The sequence below is a fragment of the Amblyomma americanum genome, chromosome 7 (genome assembly GCF_052857255.1).
Source record: "Amblyomma americanum isolate KBUSLIRL-KWMA chromosome 7, ASM5285725v1, whole genome shotgun sequence".
Taxonomy (NCBI): Eukaryota; Metazoa; Arthropoda; class Arachnida; order Ixodida; family Ixodidae; genus Amblyomma; species Amblyomma americanum.
Genome location: NC_135503.1, coordinates 70,961,770 through 70,975,413, shown reverse-complemented (window position 1 = coordinate 70,975,413; position 13,644 = coordinate 70,961,770). Strand labels below are relative to the sequence as shown.

General features: G+C 46.0%; 1 protein-coding gene across 2 annotated transcripts in view; it reads left to right on the top strand.

Moving 5' to 3' along the window:
- The window catches only part of LOC144099302 (uncharacterized), a 231,383-nt gene that overhangs the window by 24,280 nt on the left and 193,459 nt on the right, over positions 1–13,644 (top strand). The gene's annotated exons all lie outside the window — the stretch shown is intronic.

Sequence of the window (13,644 nt, the reverse complement as noted above, 5' to 3'; positions counted from 1 at the left end):
TAGCCTTGTATTTCGAAATCCTCTAGCACACTAAACTATTTATTTTACTGTTGCTGCTTATTTCTTGCCACTTCCTGAGTAAAATACCATTGTCCCGAGGCTGAAAGTGAAACTCGATTGCCGCAACGAAAATGGGATTAGATGAACAATTCTTTCAGGAGCTGTCCGAGGCCGCTAGGATTCTCGGTATCATACACGCTGCGACGAAGACACGTGCCACTCCGAGCCATTTTTGGTTTTCGAGATAGATAAAGAGCCCCGCCGCGGTGGCTCAGTGGTTAGGGCGCTCGACTACTGATCCGGAGTTCCCGGGCTCGAACCCGACCGCGGCGGCTGCGTTTTTATGGAGGAAAAACGCTAAGGCGCCCGTGTGCTGTGCGATGTCAGTGCACGTTAAAGATCCCCAGGTGGTCGAAATTATTCCGGAGCCCTCCACTACAGACCTATTTGTTCCTCTCTTCTTTCACTCCCTCCTTTATCCCTTCCCTTACGGCGCGGTTCAAGTGTCCAACGATATATGAGACAGATACTGCGTCATTTCCTTTCTACCAAAAACCAATTATTATTATTATTATTATAGATAAAGAGAGGGGGGGACGGCAGGGATCTTAAAAGGCTTCGGGTTGGCTATCCCGCACTGGGGAAGGGATAGAGGGGATTAAAAAAGGAAGAGAGAAGGACCGGGAAACACAGTCACAATCTGCCAATCAAACAGTCGTTCGTAAAAAAAAAAACAGTGCCTTCTAAGCCTTGATGGCAGTGGACAGTTGTGGACAAGGACCGAGGATCTTGTGCTCTGTGAAAGGGCGATGATCAAGGCGGTCCAGAGCACAACGTAGCTTGCGTCTTTCGTTTTCGGTCGGCGATTGCGGCAGCAATGTGAAGCGATAGGAGCTCAAACTCGAGGGATCGGAAATTGCAGCAGTGCAGGCTCCGCGTGAAGCTTAGACGGTAAAAAAAAAGTCTCCTTATGCTGCCTCGGCGGTAAGAATGCGCCGTTGCGCAGATATTGCCACGTGCGTTGAGAAAACTGTGAGGCGAGTTTTTTTTAATGCTACTCTGTTGGCCTTGTCCGGAAATCGATTGGAGAGGTCTTTGTCATACAAAGGCTATATTAGAACCTGTATTAGAAGCCAGTTCAGCCTCACGGGCAGAAGAAGGACATACGTACAGCGACGCTTCGAACTTCGCTGTCCAGTGGAATACGCGCGAACACTGCACAAAAGTGGAGAACTGTTACCTAAATTACATATTTTCCAGTAAGAAAAAAATGAAAAAATCCTGCCAACTTCTACACTGTACACTGTGTGCGTGCAAAAACCTTGCCATTATTGAAGTTCGGAGGATGGCGACTTGCGGACCTGTAATCACATGTGGCGACTCTCATAGCGACCGGTCCTACCTAATGCGAAAATACGGAAGGTGCTTCATGATCAGCACGAAAAGCTATGAAAGTGCCCTACCCATAACACATTTATGGTTCCTTGTGGGCGTGTGCGTGATGCGAGATCGTAGAAATCACTTTAGATGGCTGCGTAGGGACAATGGAAACAAATGGAAGTTTACATGGAAGTGCAGCTCTCTGTACACTAGTGCGTGGTTATTGGTGTTTTAAACCTGCAATCAAAACGCGTGGGGGAAGCGTGTAGAAAGTGTACGTTTATTTTCGAAATCCTTTGCTTGCGACAGTTTGGCACATTTCACTGCCTTAGCTGCTCGTTTGTGAAAACCATCCTGTCTTAAACTAGCAGTCTTGGTTCCTCTATACCGCTGCGAGTATACTGAGCGTAGATTGAAACCTGCTACGACAGTAATGCAGTGGTTCGTATCTGCACGGGGACACACTACCTGACAAAAAGCCGGATATTGCGCACAAAAATGCTACTAAAAAATGGAGGTGATGCGGCCTAGTGATTGTTGTCAGTTCAGAGTTCACAGAGCCGATTTTCAGTTAATAATACATCAAGGCAAAGTACAGATCAATCACTGCATCGCTTGCTCTAGCGCTGATCAGCTCACTGAGCAGGCAAGTTTTTTCTCGCGATAGATTGCGCCCGCAATAAGAGATGGGGGTTACAGGCTACAGAGCTACAGACGTGAAGGGAAGTGCTTTACCACAGGCTGCTCTGTAAACCGCTCGTCTATTGGAACTCTCGGGGCTGGACGGGACCTGACTTCTTGCTCAAGGCCATTCACGGCCTTGTCAGCTGCGATTCCGTGGTTACAGCGGAGTCACTGCAGGCACGATGTGTGTCCGTTACGCCTGATCTAAGCAAAATAAGGTAAAGAAGGCTGACCTCCTAAAACAAAATCATGTGTTTGAACCTCTATAGCACCCATTTTTTGTTATTATCATCAAGAAGTCATGGCGTTCGCATATAAGGAAGTTTTTTTTAACATCGCAATAGCCACATATTCTGCTGCCGTGTAAGGCACTATGTTTAAAAGTCGACTGGCGCAAGATGTATCCCGGCTAGGCATCAGAAATACGGACCACCATGGGGCTCCGTAGTTACTATGTACTCAGTGCGCGCTTCAAAATGGCCGCAGCAGTCAGCTGACTGACTTTTATTCCGAAGCCAGTAAGGATGCATCGATGCCAGTAGTGTCGACGAACCCTAAGATTCGGCTTGGAGGGCTTAACTTAATCCAGTACCTCTAAGGCAGCTGACCAACCCGTACAACAGCACTTTGGAGGCCCGCAGATGATATTAACGGGTATTTGGCCCGTCTAAAATGAGAAAAAAATCAAGACTGAGCAAGTCGAAAAGAAAAACAGGAAGAAAATCGTGACTGGCGGGAATGAGTGGCTCATAGTGGTTCTGGGTGTGCTTTGGTCTTTATTGCTATCTGTATTGTCATACTATCATCTTGTCTTCTATCCGTCAATTCAGCGGTCTTCGCAACTAGTTTGACACAGCGCCCTGGATGGGACGTGTCCTTAGCATGATTGCTGGCACTATCAATGACCACGTGGCCTTGACTTCTATGTGGCTAAGCACGCTCTGGACACATGAGCGTACTTTTGAGCTCATCCCGAAAACGAGCACTTGCAACACTAGGCCTGCAAAACAGTGCAGTGAGCTAGTATGTAAACATGGTAGATTCTTGTTAAGCATGAAAAGAGACAGCCTTTCAACTAAAAAAAAATCTTATATGCTGCAATCGCTGTAATACGAGAAAGAGGTTGAATGGACAGTTATAAAGTTCAAAATTTCTTTCGGAAATTTCCCTCCCACCGTGGTGGCTCAGTGGTTAAGGTGCTCGTCTGCATAGCCGGAGTACCCGGGTTCGAACCCGACCGCGGCGGCCGCCTTTCGATGGAGGCGAAACGCAAAAGGCGCCCGTATGCTGAGCGATATCTGTGCACGTTAAAAATCCCCAGGTGGTCGAAATTATTCCGAAGACCGCCACTACGGCACCTCTTTCTCTCTTTATTCTTTCACACCCACCTTCCATCCCTTCGGGCGTTGTTCGGCTGTCTACCGACATAATTGAGACAATTACTGCCGCCATTTCTTTTCCTCAAAATCTATTTTTCATTTTTTTCCAGTAAACAAAAAATCAGCTGAACTTCTAGCGCTGGATACGTGAATACCACACCAAATGTAGATATTTGCGCTTCCTTGTGTTACTCATCACTAAAACTATCTAATGTACTGTGTACCAGTGAAATTTAGAAGGACTTCTTGTTGGGCTAGTTGGTGCATTGCTTTGAAGAACCACGTTGAGCATTCAAATAAGACAAAGACAGGAAAAAGCCAAGAAGACGAAAATACGGCACTTTTTCCGTCTTCTTGGCTTTTTCCTATGTTTGTCTCTCTTGAAAGCGCAACGTGGTTCTTCAAAGTACCAGTGAAAGTTCGCAGTTAATTGTCTTACGGTTTTATTCGACACTGTGCTTCCATCTATCTTTCTTTTAGCTCGGCTGCACGAATCACTGCCTTTTTAAGGAATCGCAGGGAGTCTAAGGCATAGTTCTGCAGTTGTACATGGAAAATTTTTAAGAAAAGAAGAATAAGATTGAAAGAAATATTTTGAACCGGCAACTAGGCTATTACCCATGTGATGCTTCTCATGGCGATTGTAAGGCCCGGCGAAATGTTGCCAAGGCAGCCTTATACATAGAGCAGGTTGATGGCAGGCTATAGTAAGTATTAAGCGCACATGTGCACTATTGGCGGTAATGCAAACCGCGTTTCGTGGCATTCGAAGGTATGATAGAAAGAAGGGAAAGGACTACAGCTGCCGCTTCTTTAAAAACCTCTTCGAACTGTTTCTCAAGCTATGTTCTTACAGCGCAAATTCTTGCAGTAAATTTACATTATTTTATTCTTTTGCGGGACTCGGTTCAGATTAATAACTGCATTGTTCACTTTAACATTAATGAGGTCGCTGAACAGTCTGGAGTGCAGCATATGTCTGGAGGGCAATCTACTCTGTCTTCACTTGCTATGCAGAAGCACAGATGTTTGGGCGAGTTGCTGTCAATACTATTAGAAATGTTCGCATCGTGAAATAACCTACATCTTAGCGCTCGTCCGGTCTTGTTTTGTACTTTCACTGCGTCCGCGTTTACTCCGTGCTACAAACACTTCTAACAATCCGTGCCGTTCTTTCTGCCCAAAAATTTTTATGTAGCGCTATCTATGCTTCGGCAGCTAGCAGGGACATTTTCCTGGTCGACGATGCCATTCCGCCGGGAGGTGAGAAAACTGCGGTGGTTCAAATCCTGCCATTCCGCCGGGAGGTGAGAAAACTGCTGTGGTTCAAATCCTGCTAATCGTGGTTAGACAGCGAAAGCTGTGTCGGGCAACTAGACGCGGCTAGATGTCTCTAACGCTGAGTGCGTTCCATTCCGCATACTGGATGGCAGTGCGCCCACCCTGCCACCCTGGTACGTGGCAGTTAAATTATTGGTACATTGCGAGAGATTGGTCACCCAATGGACGCTTGGGCCTATTCTTGCAGTGCCGTGTGTCTGCCACAACGTTATCAGCGCTAATGCTTGCAGCCCACATCTCTCTCTCTCTCATCACCGCCGCGTGCGTCAAAGCGCGATTCAGGCTTCCACTGTCCCAGGGAGCCAGCTATGCGCCTTCCTTTCTTCAAAATCATCACAGCCTAGAACGTTGTCGATGTCAACGGCAATAACGCAATGAACGCCGACGGTCTATAGCTTCAGTGCCGCGTTTTTGCTATGGTGGCAGCGGCAGCAACGGCCTGTGACGGACTATACATAATCCTTTCAAACCGTGTTTTACAGCTGCTTGGCGGTGTGGCCCGACAACACTGCATGACCTGCATCTTTGCCTGCATCCCGATTGGCCCGTCCGGAGCAACGTCATCAGTGACAGCCCATGGACAACTATAAAAAGCGGTCGACGCACCAAGCTTCGCATCATTGCACGTAGTGGCAGCGGCAGCAACGGCCTGTGACGGACTATACATAATCCTTTCAAACCGTGTTTTACAGCTGCTTGGCGGTGTGGCCCGACAACACTGCATGACCTGCATCTTTGCCTGCATCCCGATTGGCCCGTCCGGAGCAACGTCATCAGTGACAGCCCATGGACAACTATAAGAAGCGGTCGACGCACCAAGCTTCGCATCATTGCACGTAGTGGCAGCGGCAGCAACGGCCTGTGACGGACTATACATAATCCTTTCAAACCGTGTTTTACAGGTTGCTGCTCTTTTTCTTTTTTTGCTCAGATAGAAATAAGCTCTAAACGACTAAGTAGTTGCGAAATTTTTTCTGCTGCCGCTGCTGCTGCTGCTGCTGTGTTTTCTGTTTGCTGTGTTGCGGTGTTTTCCTAGACGCTATGCCTTGTGACGTATGCCTGGCTTGCCAGCAGACTATTTCAAAGGAATCTACGGCTATAAAATGTTCTGAGTGTTCATTCTCTTATCATGCTGGCAACTGCTCAGGAGTGGGGGAAGCAGCAGTGAAATCCAAACCGGATATAGGAAAGTCATGGCTCTGCCCGACATGTAAAGCTTCTAAACTAAGGGGGGGCCCAAGCTCTGCAAAGGGTAAACCTGAACAAGATGCTGATATTGCGGCTAGGCTAATCGTGATGAATCGGAACATCACCGCCCTACTCCCACTTCTTGAGAAAATTGATGATCTCATGTCAGTCAAAGAAACTGTCGAAAGCATTGAGACAAGCATCAGCTTTTTGTCTGATAAGTACGATAAGGTTATCGAAATGGTTGACTCACAAAAAAAGGACATTGACGACCTCAAAGAGAGAGTGGAAAAAATCGAAACACAAACAGCGACTGAAGAAATCAAAGAACTTAAACAGCAACTAAACGACTGGACCAATATAACCGCCGACAGAACCTTGAAATTCACGGCCTCAAGCAGACTGATGATGAAAATTTGTTGAGCAAGCTGAACGACATTGCACGAGAGTTGAACATTGAAGAAGTCACACACAGGGACATAGAAGCCGTACACAGGCTGCCGTCCAAACCCCCGAAGACACCCATTGTCCTTGTACGGTTTGCTTCGCGCGCCGTAAAAGAACAATGGTCCGAACGAAAAGCACTTCTCCGAACGAAACTTCCCGACCTTAGTTTTTTTGACAACATGACTTCACAAAACCGGAAACTGCTGTGGCTGGCTAAGATGAGGGCAAAAGAACGTTCGTACCACTTTGCTTGGCAAAAAAACGGCAGGATCCTTGTCAGAAAAAAGCAAGGTGAAGCGGCCATCCACATAAAGTCAGAAGATGACATCATGCAAATCACTTGATCGCTTGAACAAGTCACGTGTCTAGAGGAGCGCCTATCATCATGGCTGAACAGTCTTGTAACTGCTGTTATCATGACACAAACTCTTTCAACAAATTGATAAAAGAGCAACCACGGAGGAAATCTATATCTCTATTCCATCTTAACACCCGAAGTTTGCAAAATAAGCATGTCGATGTTGGTACATATTTGGACGCACTGAATCACAATTTTTCCATACTAGCCTTCACGGAAACTTGGTTCGAAAACGCGCAAGATGCTGTGCACTTCGACAATTATAACTGCGAAACACTGTGTCGTCAGCAGCAAAGGGGTGGCGGTGTGGCACTTTATATCAGCAGAGATATTATGTACACTGTTATTCCAGAATATACACTTATCACAGAAAACTACGAATGTCTAACAGTTGTAAGTCATGCTTTTGCAGTAGCCGTTATTTACCGTCCACCTTCAGGGTCTGTTTCCGCATTCTTAAGCTTCTTTGAAGAACTCGGCGAATACCTGCTCTCAATACATATTCCATTCGTCATGCCAGGCGATTTCAACATAAACATGCTTTCTTTCGACAATTCTTGCAATGCTTTCCTCGCGATGATGCATTCGATAGGACTTGTTAATGTGATTGGTATCCCAACACGCGTAACACCAGACAGCGAGACGTTAATTGATCTATGCCCTACAAACTGTTTAGAGCACACCGTGTGCTGTGGAGTGTTTTCAGTGAACATTAGTGACCACATGCCATCATCCAAAGACATAGCGGACCCCAAACTGAAACATCGCGCATATTTATCAGCGATAATGGCATTGCGCAATTCCGTAATCTTCTATCAGAAACAACATGGTATGACGTCTTGAGCACCGACGACCCGAACAATGCGTATAACTCCTTCATTCGTACAGTAAAAGAATTATATAATATTGCTTTCCCTCTCAAACAAATAAAAAGAAATAAGAAAGGAAGAAAACCATGGATTACAGATGAATACATCAATAGACTGAACTATAGAAATAATCTGTTCCACTCATTTATTGCGACTAAAGATAGCTCGAAATTCCTAGAATTCAAAACGGTTAGGAATAAGTTAAACGCTGACTTAAAAAAAGCCCGTACATCGTACTACATGAGCAAGTTTACCGCAGCTTATACCTGTCCGAAAGAAACATGGGCACTTATGCGCTCTCTTGTCTGTAAAAATCAAGATTCTGTCCCCCAGCAAATAATCATTGATGGCAAAACCTATTCAGGTCCTTCACTGGCAGATAAATTTAACGGTCATTTTCTAGCATCTGGTGCGTCACACAGCACGCAGAGCAGTTCATCTAGGAGTTACATAACTAAGATAGAAACTAGTTCCATATTCTTGTCTCCAACCACGCCAAGTGAAATCGAAACAGTCATCAAAAGCCTCAAAGATACTTGCGCATGTGGTCATGACGATATTGCAGTCCGTGCGGTGAAAGGATCATGCGACATTTTGAGCGTACCCCTTTGTCATATCTGCAACTGCATAATGCGTCATGCGTCATTCCCTGATGAAATGAAGATCGCCCGAGTGTGCGCAATACATAAGAGCGGGGCAAAGAACAATATTGGTAACTATCGCCCGATATCCGTGCTTCCAGTTTTCGCGAAGGTGGCGGAAAAAATAATCAACACTAGAATCAGCAGTTTTTTGTCCTCTAAGGGTATAATTTCAAACCAACAGTATGGTTTCCAAAAAGGGAAATCCGTTGAATCAGCACTACTGAATATTAAGGAAAAAATAATAACAAACATAGAGAGACAGCTATATACTCTTGGTATATTCCTAGATTTCAGGTAGGCATTTGACTCCATTAAACACGATATATTGTTTAGTAAACTTTACGACTATGGAATCCGCGTCAAAGCTCTTGATTTGATAAAAAGTTATTTGTACAACCGCCTCCAATTCGTTAGTATTCATAACAGCAGATCAACAGCACAGGTAATTAAATATGGCGTACCCCAAGGTTCCATCTTAGGTCCTGTCCTATTTCTCTTATATATTAATGACATTGTATCAATACCCCAAACCCCCGAAATAGTGTTGTATGCTGATGATACTAATGTATTTTTCCATGGCAATTGTCTAATCACCCTAATGAAGAATGCCAATACATGGCTCGAAGAATTATCGACGTGGTTGCAGCATAGCCAGTTACGACTCAGTACAGACAAAACCAACTACTTTATCTTTCGGGCTAAAAACAAGGCGATTGACACTAAACTTAAACTAGTCTTCGAGGGGCAAACATTAAACCGTGTTAGCGCTCAGAAATTTCTGGGTGTACATTTCCACGAAAACTTGAACTGGACACACCACATAAACTATTTGACTATGGACCTCGCGAAAACTATTGGAATGCTAAATAGATTTAAGTTTATGCTCCCAGCGTGGTTCAAACGCCAGCTTTATTATACCATGATTAATTCAAGACTGCAATACTGCATACTAGTTTGGGGCACCACTACCACTGGTAATTTGGAACGTCTTCATATTCTTCAAAAGAAATGCGTCCGATTCATAGAAAATGCAGCGTTGCGAGAACACACAGCTCCACTGTTCGTAAAAAATGAAATACTTGCAATACAAGTATATTTCGACAGCGCTTGGCACTGAACATATTCACTCACATAAAAAGTAACCTAAATTCATTTCTTGGGAAGTACCGACGTCAAGAATGCGGCTATAACTTTAGGGCAAATTCATTTGTTAAGAAAAAAGTCAGAACTTCCTATGGTACACAATCGTTAGACTACCAGATTCCTGTCCTTTTAAATTTGTTTCCAGAGCTTATTGACATCGCAGTGAATGTACAGTCACCGTATACTTATAAAGCACGGATAAAAAAAGTACTCCTGGTAGAAAAAAAATGACCTGTCTCCTTGTTATCTCATTTAGGTTTGTGTTTCGTTTGTATTGCTGTGTTCCTTGTTAGATTCTTGAAATATGTCGATACAAATGTTGCTTCTTCAGGCTTTTTGACTCTGTAATAATTTTCTGGTTAGGAGCTAATCTTTTGTTGAGATAAATATTTATGCAACTGCGGTTCTTACCTTCTGACACAATATTAACTAACAGGTTGTGATGTAAGCTTTTTTTTTGTGAAGAAAATTTCTCTTGTTTTCTGTAGTACTTACGGATTTAATTTCATATAATGCTTGTTCACAATGCTTCTGTTTTCTACACGTAATGCATGGTACAATATATTTTTTACAACGGCTTTTGTAGCATAGAGAGTGCAATGTATCTCGCCAGGAGGCGAGGCCTTGTCAGGCGTAGATGAAACGCCTTTTGCCTCGTCTTCCTTGGTAGAATAATCCTCTTTTAAACTCTCTTGCTCATGATGTATACTTGCTTTCTACCAGAAATAAAGTGAATTTGAATTTGAATTTGAGCAGTAACTGTCTCCTATATACCAGTTGACAGCCAAACCGCGTCATACAGAAGGGATAAACGTGGTTGGGCTGAAGGACGTTCAAGGTCATTCTCCGGCCTTCGCGACGAGTGTTTTAACGCAACAGCGTTAAGGACCCCGTGTGGCAGAGAAGCCGGTGCTGTCGGCGTCGGCGGTGTTTGCCGTCGGCGAAAAATCCCAGAATCATTAATAAATAAAACCGAATATGAAATTGGTCGAGTTGGCGGATTGAACCAGGGCCTCCGGAGTGCACGACGAGCACGCTAACCACACCGCTACGCCAGCTTTCTTTATTGCACCGCGCCCCGCCAGCTCGATGGTTTGGAAGAACAAATGCGCGTCTAGTGAAATGGTGTTGTCTTTTCGTTCACTTACGGCGCCGTTTGGGTGTCCACCGAGATATGTGAGACAGGCGTCATTTCTTTTTCTTAAAACAATTTTATTTTCATTTTCCTTGCCTTATGCCGTGGTTCGTGTGTCCACCAAGATATGTTTCCGTTCCTTGCACTGGCCGGGAAAGGCGTCGCGCCGAACTGCCGATGTCGTTCTGTGGATTCCTTGGCAACGCTGCAACACGCTGTCGCGTCCTACTCTCCGGGCATAAAATGCTCAACCGGATCCACGCCAAACTTCAGGCGCGAGAGACGGCTTGGTCCTCCCCGCCCACTGCCCAGGCAGCTCCGGAACCGATGCAAGTGCCGGCGGACCCGACACCTTCTAGCTCTGACGTGCGTTTCACCGCCCTCGATAATAATAATAATAATAATAATAATAATAATAATAATAATAATAATAATAATAATAATAATAATAATAATAATAATAATAATAATAATAATAATAATAATAATTGGTTTTAGAAGAAAGGAAATGGCGCAGTATCTGACTCATATATCGTTGGACACCTGAACCGCGCCGTAAGGGAAGGGATAAAGGAGGGAGTGAAAGAAGAAAGGATGAAAGAGGGGCCGTAGTGGAGGGCTCCGGAATAATTTCGACCACCTGGGGATCTTTAACGTGCACTGACATCGCACAGTACACAGGCGCCTTAACGTTTTTTCCCTCGCCAATTAATGACTGAGAATTGAAAATTGGTTTTTGGGGAAAGGAATTGGCGCAGTATCTATCTCAAATGTGGAGTTCGCTGACCTTTCCGCGAACTCGTTGATATTGTGTCCGCAGAGAAGGCCGCCCCAGTGGGGTCGGAAATCCCCAAGAAAGGGGCCCGTCCCGTCCCTGCCTCCCCTTCGTGCGGCGGACGTCCTCGTTTACGCCGCGCCGTCACGGGGATGACCCGTCGGGAAAAACGCTAACCATGTACAGCTGTCGACATGTGGTTGTTAAGGGGTTGACGAGGTTTCGGGGGCGCACGAGATACGGCTGAGTATTAGCCGAGTGACCGGAAACCCAGTATTCCCGTAACGACTGTGTTCGTCTCGCGCGGTGTATTCTGTAAACACTTTAGAGATCGTTTTGTCGCGTGTGCGAAAGAGATAGGAAAGTGGTAACGGCTGGGCCGTGGGTGCCGTGGGAGAGAGTGGTCGCGTTTGTGCTGTTTGTCTATTTGATTGCAACCTCTCCTTTCCCAAATGTTTAATCAGCCTTCTTTCCCCAATCTGTGATTAGTTTGCGGAAATCCTTATTTTCCTTTCCCTAACCACTGATTGGCGAGATGGGTCGTTAGTTATCTTATTGGTTGCTGTCCCCGCTAAAGGCGGAGACAGAGGGTTTAAAACCAAGCGCTCTGGGTTGAGCGGGGGCTGAATTCGTCTGATCCACGATTTAGTCATGTAAATAGTTTTCTCCTTGCTGTGTTTCTTCTCGTTTTTTTACCTATGTTGTAAATAAATAGTTAACCTTCTCCTTTCCTTGAGTAATGTGAATGTTTGCGAGTAGAACCACCGTGTCATCAAGAAACCCCGATTTCATCATCAAGTAGTTTCCTCTCTTCGCCACAGGAAGTTGAAACTCAACTGGCGCAGTCGACACGGGATCGCAACTGGCGCAGTCGACACAGGATCGCAACTTCTTTCTACTCAAGGCATTGGACGGAAGGTGAGAAGAACAAGTCGGTGGACAAGCTGTTTGTCCTAAAGGAGAAAACATGAAGCTGCGTCGAAAGACAACGTCGAGAGCTTCAGGATCACGGGTCGAGTTCGAGAGGACGTCGGAGGCTCAAGTCAGCGAGGAGCTGAAGGAGCCGGGCAACGACAAGCCATCGAGGGTTCGAGTCAGCGAACTGCTGAAAAGAACCAGGCGTCCACCTCGAAAGGGTTCGAGTCAGCGAGCTGCTGAAAAGTAACCAGGCAACCAAGTGAAGCGAGGTCCGAAGCGATGAGCTGCTGAGGGACCATGATCAACTCGTGGGCGTCTACCTTCCCGGGAGCCCGCTGTCATCACGCTGAGATCGACAGTGCTGCGGTCGTCGGAGCATCGAAAGAGGTAGGACACCTTCTTGCTTTCTCCGAACTTGCCATGTCTGTGTAATAGTCGTACGCTATACGGTAGCATTGAAATGGCTGATGCAGGGATGGATGCCGCGAGGGGGAATGGTCTATAGCCTATCGAGCAACTCGTGTCAACAGAGCAGGCACTAGGAAACATGACGCAAGCTTTGTGGAAAGAAAAGGAGCGCAGGGCTCAAATATTTGAAATGGAAAAGTTGAAGCTCCAAATTGAGCTTAAAGAAATAAAATTAATGCAAATGCAGCTTCCGCCACTAGCGGATGCACATCAAGAGCGGTTGGGCGATTATGCAAAGGAATTGAAAACGGTACTGGCTCCTATGCCAGAAAAGGACCCATTGGCGCCCGCGGGCCATACGGGCGGAGGTCAGAAGAGCGCCGCACCAGAGGCGACATCGACGCGGTTAGCGATACTGCTACTGCGGTTGGAGATCGCAGAAGTATAGAGGGAATCGCTGGAACTGAGGCGCGAAATGTTTCGTCTTCGTTCGGAGCGTATAGCACGAGAACAGGCCAGCGAGACAGAAAAAGTGCAAGTGCTGGAAACACGGAGAGCGAGGCCGGAATTAAGAGATGTTAATTCTGAGTCTGACGTCGCTGTCCCTGGCAGATTAGTTCCCCAGAACTGCGAAAGTGCACGACAAATTTTAAGGGTAACAGCAGGTTCTGATGAAGTTGTCGCCGAGGTGGCCTGTAGGCCATCACTGTCAGCTGAGGACGCGCCGCTCGTGTCTGTCGAGCTGTCGATACAAAGAACGCAGGTAGCGCTAACTCGGACAGCGGTATTGGTAGACGCGTTGAGCGCGCCGGGCGACAGCAAAGAACTCCTTGAGGATTCAGCGACGGTTTCCATGCATAATTCTGGAACAAGGGGAGTGCACGCAGAAAACCATCGGACACCTAGAAAGAGTCGTCGCCGCCGAGTGTACCCTAAACGCAAGAAAGCCGAGTCCCCTCAGACTACTCCTATGGG